Here is a 9,682-nt window from a genome sequence, read left to right as displayed (position 1 = left end):
ATCATATCCACCCTCTATTGGCTTGGACTCATGCATGTGTTCTGTTTATATGCTGTCAATCCCTATGATCCTCTCAAGTCCTGCTGATTCTTCCACCTCCTCCCCCTCTCACTGCAGCTCCCAGCTCTCTGAGGGTCATGTGGACCCGCCTCCAGAATTTGCAAGCAGGCAGGCACAGGTATCCCTCTCTCTTTGCACTCCACATGCCCCAGTGATGTTTGACAAATTTCCTGTGTTCTAAAATTAGCCAAATTTGTTTTCTGCTGCTTATAGGTAAGACTGCTAATTTAATATTAAGCTAAGTATGTATCTGTACCATCTCAAAACACAGCTGACACAAAATTTACTTCAGAACCAAATGATTTCCAAAAGCTCACATACACCTGAACCTCACGTGGCTTCCCCTGGCCCCTTTCTATTGCAAAAATTATCAGAACATGGCAGATAAAGGAATTCTCACACCAGATATCTCAAATCTCATAGCATATCAAATGTGAAACAGGTATGAATTGCCAAATATTTACTGTTTCCTCGGCTGCTTAGAAGGATAACAGGAGAAATTATGGGGCAGAAAAGGTGCTTTGGAAATATCGGTATGGATGTTGTCATCAGTTACTATTTGTGGCAGGGGCTGAAATTCTATGTACAGTCATTCATTCTCATACATTTGTCTCGGCAGCAGATGAAGAACCAAATCAAAGGCAACAAAAGTGATTGATTAATAGTTAACACATTTTAATAAGTACTTTAAAGACACTTCCCAGTACACTTTGCCCCACACAACCATTCCTTTAGAGAAAGAAGATCAACTATTACCATCTTCATTATAGAGACAAAGCAGCGAGGACAGGAGACTCCTAACTCTGCCTTAAGGCTCTAGTCATCTGAGAGCTTTCGGAAACCTAGTGGGATGATCCAGCTGAGGCAGAGAGCTGGGAACGATGAAAAGGGGCAAAGGATAAATGAAAAAACCTGGGGCTGTGCCAGGAGGTCTTCTTTCAGGGTCTCAGCGTAAGTCTGAATCTCATGCAGTTAAGCCACAGGAAAGGGAAAATTCTCCCAGTGAAGGCAGATGAGAATTCATGGATGAACTCTTGAGCTCTGGCATTGGTAAAGGTTACCTTCCCACCATCATGATCCAGAGCAACTCCAATCTGCCACAGGCAGTAGGACAGGATCTGAAAGGGCCCCGGGCTGGTACATATAGACACCCCAGCTGAGGACAGCTGCAGAGTCCAGACCCCTCCTCGGGGGTGAAGCTGAGAAATCCCCTTCTCACCACTGACTCTCTTGCCACCCCCACCAGGCAGAATTTTGGCCATATTCCATTTTCCTGAGACCATTCCTCCTCCAACTCCTCATTCTCCTCTCTATATCCAGGAGAATGATACCCATCAGTGATGCCTGTAAATCCAAGATCTCTACTGCCAAACATGCCTCTGCTTCCAGCCCTGTATCTCATTGTTTCTTCTTCCTCCTCTGCTTCCCACCAGATCCTGTCCACTTTCACTTCCCAGTACACTTTGCCCCACGTGAAGCCCTGACTGCCCAGCACCCCGGGCTCCGGATCAAATAGCTGACCACGCTGGCATTTGTTCATCCACAAGCCAGTCAACACCATACTCTTCCCATTTGGAGACACTGAGAGGTAGCCATTGGCTGTCTGGGAATTCAGGATGATCCTCACTGTGGGGACAAAAAGACAAAGGTGTGGCCTCACAAAAGATACAAATGAGATTTGTCCCATAGGTTCTGGGCCTTTATGACAATGGCAGGAGGGTCCTCAGGGGACCAGGACAAAGACTGCTTTTGACCTTGTGTTCAGACTATTAGCAACCGTATCTAGAGAGTGTAAACACAAAAAATTCAAGGCCTCAGGCAGTGCGATGAGACTTGAGAGGGAAAATGATAAGGCCTGGGATCACTTCAGTTCAGTTTAGTCGCTCAGTCGTGTCCAACTCTTTGCGACCCCATGAACCACAGCACGCCAGGCCTCCCTGTCCATCACCAACTCCCGGAGTTCACTCAGACTCACGTCCATCAAGTCAGTGATGCCATCCAGCCATCTCAGCCTCTGGCATCCCCTTCTCCTCCTGCCCCCAATCCCTCCCAGCATCAGAGTCTTTTCCATTGAGTCAACTCTTCGCATGAGGTGGCCAAAGTACTGGAGTTTCAGCTTTAGCATCATTCCTTCCAAAGAACACCCAGGGCTGATCTCCTTCAGAATGGACTGGTTGGATCTCCTTGCAGTCCAAAGAACTCTCAAGAGTCTTCTCCAACACCACAGTTCAAAAGCATCAATTCTTCAGCACTCAGATTTCTTCACAGTCTAACTCTCACATCCATACGTGACCACTGGAAAAACCATAGCCTTGACTAGACGAACCTTTGTTGGGAAAGTAATGTCTCTGCTTTTGAATATGCTATCTAGGTTGGTCATAACTTTTCTTCCAAGGAGTAAGCGTCTTTTAATTTCATGGCTGCAGTCACCATCTGCAGTGATTTTGGAGCCCTAAAAATAAAGTCTGACACTGTTTCCACTGTTTCCCCATCTATTTCCCATGAAGTGATGGGACCAGATGCCATGATCTTCATTTTCTGAATGTTGAGCTTTAAGCCAACTTTTTCACTCTCCACTTTCACTTTCATCAAGAGGCTTTTTAGTTCCTCTTCAGTTTCTGCCATAAGGGTGGTGTCATCTGCATATCTGGGATCACTATAGCTGGGCAAATCTGATTTTGAAGTCAGGATAAAGAATTTGGATACATTAGTTACACGAAGACCTTCCTTTTTAAAACAGAATTGCTGACCTTGAGTAATGGACCTTCACAGGAAAGCTGCAAACTTCAGCCACTATCCCCTCCAGATACTCACTTGTCTTATATTCTAGATCTCTCATCAATTTTCCTAGAATAAAAGAACAAAAGGACAGTGAGCAATTCTTTCATTTTTTTTTTTTTTTTTTTTTTTTTAGCCACACTGCTTGGCTTACGGGAAGTCCAGTGTTGAACCTAGGCCGATGGCAGTGAAAGCACGGAGTCCCACCCACTGGACCACCAGACATTCCCAACAAGAAGCAATTTTAACACCATAGCTTCTAGGTCAAGTTCTCTTACATGGGCTCATATAACTTTAGATGATGACAGGGCACCATGAAAGTTCAAGTGAATTAGAGAAAGCAATTCAGGAGACACCCAGACCTGTGCAGTCTAAACTGGTTCTTGTAAGCATATATACCAACAAGTGCTGAACCCACCTGGTGCTTCATTAAAAAGTACCTTTGGGCATACCACCTGTTGTTAAACTAAGTCTGAAACTTCTAGTCCTTAACCACACTGTTTCTCTCCACTCTCACAGATACCTCTTTGAGATTCATTCTCCCAGTATTCTTTAAATTGTTAAAAAAAATTTTATTGCGGTAAAAGCACATGACACTTACCATCTTTACTATTTTTAAATGTATAGTTCATTAATGTTTAGTTCAGTTCAGTCACTCAGTCATGTCTGCCTCCTTGTAGTCCTATGGACTGCAGCACGCCAGGCCTCCCTGTCCATCACCAACTCCCGGAGCTTGCTCAAACTCATGGCCATCAAGTTGGTGATGCCGTCCAGCCATCTCATTCTCTCTTGTCCCCTTCTCCTCCTGCCTTCAGTCTTTCCCAGCATCAGGGTCTTTTCCAGTGAGTCAGTTAATCATTAATCATTAATATTGCTGCTGCTGCTGCTAAGTCACTTCAGTTGTGTCCAACTCTGTGCGACCCCATAGACAGCAGCCCACCAGGCTCTGCCGTCCCTGGGATTCTCCAGGCAAGAACACTGGAGTGGGTTGCCATTTCCTTCTCCAATGCATGAAAGTGAAAAGTGCAAGTGAAGTCGCTCAGTCATGTCCGACTCTTAGCAACCTCATAGACTGCAGCCTAAGAGGCTCCTCTGTCCATGGGATTTCCTAGGTTAAATAACTATGCAATTGATTTCCAGAACTTTTCCATTTTGAAAAATTGAAACTCTGTACCCATTAAACAGCAGCTCCTCATTTCCCCCTCCTCTTTCACCTGGCAACCGCTAATCACTTTCTGTTCCTATGGATTTGACTGCTTGAGAGACCTCATATACAGAGAATCATATATTACTTGTCTCTTTGTGACTGGCTCCTTTCACTTACCCTAATGTCCTTGAGGTTCATCCATGATATAGTACGCGGCATGATTTCCTTCCTTTTTCAGGTTGGATAGTATTCCAGTGTCTGCATGTGCCGCATTCTGTTTCTCCATTCATCCATCGATGGGCATGTGGATTGTTCCTGCATCCTATCACGGGTGAATAATGCTGCTATGAACCTGAGAGTGCGAAGATCTCTTTGAGATTAAAATTCTCTTTTAATTCTTTAGGAAGTGGGAATGCTGGACCATATGGTAACCAGATTTTTAATTTTTTGAGGAAATGCCTCACTTGTACTCTCCGTGTTCTGAGACACTCTCCCAGTATTCTTTTTACCTCACTGTTAGATATGAAATATCTTTTTACCATCTGGAGACCTCTGGCTGTGACTATATTTTAGTCTAGGTTCCATTCTTAGATTATCATGTGGTAAGGATGAGATGGCTGGATGGCATCACTGACTCGATGGACGTGAGTCTCAGTGAACTCCGGGAGTTGGTGATGGACAGGGAGGCCTGGCGTGCTGCGATTCATGGGGTCGCAAAGAGTCAGACACGACTGAGCGATTGATCTGATCTGATCTGATCTTGGACTTAGATTCCCTCTCCAGCGTCCCTGCCTGGTGTGAATGACACACAAAGAGCAAGGGACTCTGAGAAGTCACAGCCATGCTCACAACCTAAGGACACATCATAGAGAAAGAAAGAAGGTTTCTAGGTTCAGAAGCCTCTCCTTTATGATTGACTTCTCTGAGTCCTTTCTCTGAAGAAAGAAGTATATCTGAAAATTCTTCTGCCCAATTTTTGATTGCAGGATTGATCAGCTTTTCAACCCCGAACTTCTTCCAGGGTAGCTAGAGTAATGACATCAAAGTGAGAACTCCTGAGAGAAAGGTGTGATTTCCCACCATCACCGCCTGCACATGTACACGAGCACTAACCGTAGCCCAAAGACGCAGAGAGGACAAGATGGCTTCCAAGTGGTCGTTTTCAAGGTCAGAGTCAGAGAGTAGAATATAGAGTTCTGAAGAAAGGGTCATGATTCAATGATTCTCTCCCCACCAATATGTCACAGACAGTATTCAAAAAGAAAGAAAAGCATTTTCCTCCTTTGAAAGTCTTTGAAACATGCTACTGATACTACAAGCTCTAAAGAAATTACTTGAGGATATGAACTACACAAAATTAAGTTTTAAATATACATTTTAAAAGCATTAAATTTAAAATTAAGGTATAGCTAGGCAGATGTATAAACTAAACCCAAAATGAAAGAAGTCTGTGGTTTTGATCTTATTATCAAAAAGTATTAGATTCAAGGCAAAAAAAATTTATTAATGAAACAGCGGCTATTTTACGGTACTAAAGGTTATAATCATCAATTAGGATATAACTCACCTTAAGGATCATACAGGGACAAAACATCAAAATATAAAAAGCAATATGTGTGCAGAAAAGTCGCTTCAGTTGTCTTACTCTTTGCCACCCTATCAACAGAAGCCTGCCAGGCTCTTCTGTCCATGAGATTCTCCAAGCAAGAATACTGGAGTGGATTCACATGCCCTCCTCCAGGGAGAAGGACTCTTCCTGACCCAGGGATCGACCTGCATCTCTATGTCTTCTACATTGCCAGGTGGGTTCTTTACCACTAGTGCCACCTGGAAAGACCTAATATATATATATTAGATCTATATAGTGTCTTTTTAGAGATGAGTTTTTGCCCATAGTGTACTCTCACTATCAGAATACAAGAAAAATGGGCAAAAACTCATTGCTAAAAGGAAACTTTGGGTGACTTTTTTCTAGTCTATGACATATCAAAAAGTAAAAAAATCACCATGAATACAAAATACCTAAATAATGTAATTACTAAGGAAAACCTCGTGGACATATATCAAATTCTATTACAAAGACAGAGAGAATGTAGCTTCTTTTGGATATTTGGAACTGTCCAAAAATTCACAACGTACAATACAGAAAGCCTCAGTAAAGTCCAAAATAGTGAATTGGCAGCAAACTCATCTATCACAAGATTTAAAAACTGTGAAACATAAAAATGTTAGAAACTGCCCCCTTCCCCCCACCAGCACCACTGACAGAAAGAAAAAGGTGAGGAGAGTCTCTGAAGAGGCTCTTACCTGGAGGGGGAGGTTACACAGTCTCACCTCCTTATCCTTGTCCTGCTTACCTGTGCTGGATCCCGTCACCTGCTGCCTACAGGACCGTCCTGGCATCGGGCTGGTTACACACAAACCGTCAGTTCTGGTGTCTTGGTCTTTGGAGTCAAAGCTGCTCAACAAGGTCTTGCCTCAGCCGTCCCTGCTTTGTCACCACTGACCCTCCAGAGCCCACCCGACCCCCACACACCAGCCCTGAGGCGGGGGGGGGGGGGGGTCACAGTAAGTTTTGGACCACGTGGGCCAAGGTCCTCTCTCCAACCCTCAGCTCACTTCCCACACAAGGGAAACAGAGATTAGCAGGGGTCCAGGGAAGTCATGGAAGTCATCAGGGTGAGAGGTTTAGGTCACCAGAGCATAGACCTCAGTTTTCTTCATGTCCCCAGCAGGGGGCGCCACTCGGGGCACACAGGAGGTTCTCCATCAGTTCCCTGCCTCCTGGAAGCTGTTTCCCAGCAACTCATTATAGACTGTGTTGCATTTGCATCTCATTCCACGCTGCTGTGAATCCCTTGGTGTGTCACTCACTGAGACCCAGTACAGAGCCTGACATCTAGTAACCACATATCAAATGATGAGCAAATCAATGTGGGATTTTCTTCAACTAATACAAACATAAAGTCTAAAAAGTTCATATGACATAAAGGGTTACAGTGAAAAGTATATTTCCTCCTCCATCCCATCCAAATTTTTTCCACATTCCCTCCCTGGACAAGGTAAGTGTTACAGTTTAGACAGTATTCTAAAGAGAGTCCATTTTGTAAGATGGTATTTTTCATATATTCTATCTACAACTTTGTTATCAATTAGCAATATATTCGGAGAAGGCAATGGCATCCCACTCCAGGACTCTTGCCTGGAGAATCCCACAGACGGAGGAACCTGGTGGGCTTCGGTCCATGGGGTTGCTAAGAGTCAGACATGACTGAGCGACTTCACTTTCACTTTTCACTTTCATGCATTGGAGAAGGAAATGGCAACCCACTCCAGCGTTCTTGCCTGGAGAATCCCAGGGCCGGGGGAGTCTGGTGGGCTGCCGTCTATGGGGTCACACAGAGTTGGGCACGACTGAAGCGACAGCAGCAGCAGCAGCAGCAATATATTCTGAGACTATTCTATTTTTAAAATACAAAAGTGGTTCAGTTTAGGATATTTGTAATAATGATTCTCCACTGCTGATTTTAAACATTTAAGTATAGGAAAAATCCTCCATCTTCCATAATAATAGAATTTTTTTCTAGATAGTCATCTAGATTTAAAGTGTACTCATTCTCCAATCTTTCTGAGACTACTTGTCTTCGTGGTTAATTTCTGGCTAATATGATGAAGCAGATGTAAATTTTTGAATTTTGATCTTCAAGGGAAGAAACTTTTCCTCCTTCCCTGCTTTCCCTGGTTGTTCCCAAACCATGAACGTGGTCTTAGGTTCCTCGGTCAATGTCAGCAAGAGCGATGTCCCAGGGAGAGCAGAGAGGAAAGGTCATGGGGACCTGGATGCCTGGACAACCTCGTGCTGCAGGGTCACCCTAAGATTAAGGTGTCAGCCGCTCAGTCGTGTCTGACTCTTTGCGACCCCACAGACAGTAGCCTTCCAGTCTCCTCTGTCCATGGGATTCTCCAGGCAAGAGTACTGGAGTGGGTTGCCATGTCCTTCTCCAGGGGATCTTCCCAACCCAGGGATCGAACCCGAGTCTCCTGCCTTGAGGGGTCGTCTCTCTATCATCTGAGCCACCAGGAAAGCCCAAGCAGCCCTGCAGCCACCCTAGCAGCCCTGGAACTCCCTGCCTCACTGTCCTGGGAGACCCACACCAGCTTCCTTCCTGTGAGACCAGTGTTACTTGGGTTCGACTGCACACAGTGAATTAATACATATCGGGAGAACAGGATTCCCAGGAGTGTGTGTTCATGATGGTGTGCTCTGAAATGAGCAGAGATGTATTTACAGTGTCACCCTTGGCTCCTGGGACATTACTGTGAGCTGGAGGAAGGGAGAGCTGGGCTGGGGGTGGGGGGCACAGGTAGACTGGAGATGTTACCCTCCTCATCTTCCCAGCCGTGGGGTCTGACAAGGGAGGGTTTGGGTCACCAGGTATCCATTTGGGAGCATTTGTCTCTTCACTTTCCTTCCTGTCCTCTTTACAGACAGTTTCCTTCACATTCCAGACAGGATGAGAATCTCTGCTCGTGATTTCTTCCTCCTCGTCCTCTTGTCTGAGGGCAGAGCCTGTGGAGGCTGAGACCTAGAGGAGGAACTTCTCAGGTAGAAAAGGAATGCAGGTCAATTATCCTCCTTCTGGAGTCTCTACATCCCCAGCCTGGCCTGGACAGCCAGTCCTGAGACAGCTGACCATGGGTCCCTCATATCTTTTTTCCCTTTGATCCCAAAATGCACATTTATTAATCTCCTAATTGTTACCAGAGAGTCACTAGTTCAGCTTATGTTGCAAAAGTGAGTATTATACAGAGGTATTGCTCCCAGAGGAGGGAACACTGGGAGCACCTTAGATCTGCCAAGCACAGGATGACTCTGGGATCATCTGACCACATGGTTTCTCACAGAACTAAGGCTAGGAATGCAGAGACCAAAATAATAGAGAGTTCAAGTCCAAGGTTGTGGGTCTCACTCTGCAGGTATCCAGATCAAAATAATGTTCCAAAAATACTAGTGCAATCTTCCAGGTTATTTTTAATTAAAAGGGAGAACTTTGTAGGTAGAAACATAAAGGTAGGAAATGAAAAGAAAGTAGCCAGGCTGAGAGTTACAGTTGTCTCATTATCACTGGCAATTATCATGCCAGTTTCTGCAAGAACCACAGTGGAGAATTAACTGGATATGATGTGACCACCACACTTATATCCTGTAAGTCTTTGAGGATGACATTCACTTCTTTCATTATCCCCAGGACACAATATTGCTTTTAATACTTTGTCTTGGCTGAGCTTCAAAGGCTTTTTTTTTTCAGGGTCTTCCACTAAACCTTTCTTAATAAAATTTTTTTACTCCACACACACGCGCACACACACACAAATCAATACGCGGGTCCTTGCCAACTCTGAATACCTCTATACCAGTGACTCTAGGTGGAGAAATTGGCACCAAGAGGATGTATAGATTCATAGAAGCCGTGAGATATATGTAGCCCTAAGACAGGATGCACATTATTTTCTGTTCCCCATATGTCTCACTTATACTGGGGATTCGTGATTGCAGGCAGGTATCAGGGTAAAATCTGACTTGTATCCATAGACCTAGAAGGATCTAGATGTTCCCTTTCATCAGTGAGTGAAATAAGAACAATGGCCATTGGCACCCACATGGAATGATGTGGGGAATTACTGTTGAACACAACT

At 44.6% G+C, this 9,682-nt stretch overlaps 1 pseudogene; it reads right to left on the bottom strand.

The window, feature by feature from the left end:
- Positions 1 to 998: 998 nt before the first annotated feature.
- The window catches only part of LOC129645677 (tripartite motif-containing protein 26-like), a 97,893-nt pseudogene continuing 89,209 nt past the window's right edge, over positions 999 to 9,682 (bottom strand).

Source organism: Bubalus kerabau, chromosome 3 (assembly GCF_029407905.1).
Source record: "Bubalus kerabau isolate K-KA32 ecotype Philippines breed swamp buffalo chromosome 3, PCC_UOA_SB_1v2, whole genome shotgun sequence".
NCBI classification, from domain to species: Eukaryota; Metazoa; Chordata; class Mammalia; order Artiodactyla; family Bovidae; genus Bubalus; species Bubalus kerabau.
The sequence above is the reverse complement of the archived record's forward strand: the minus strand, read 5'-3'. Positions and strand labels throughout refer to the sequence as shown.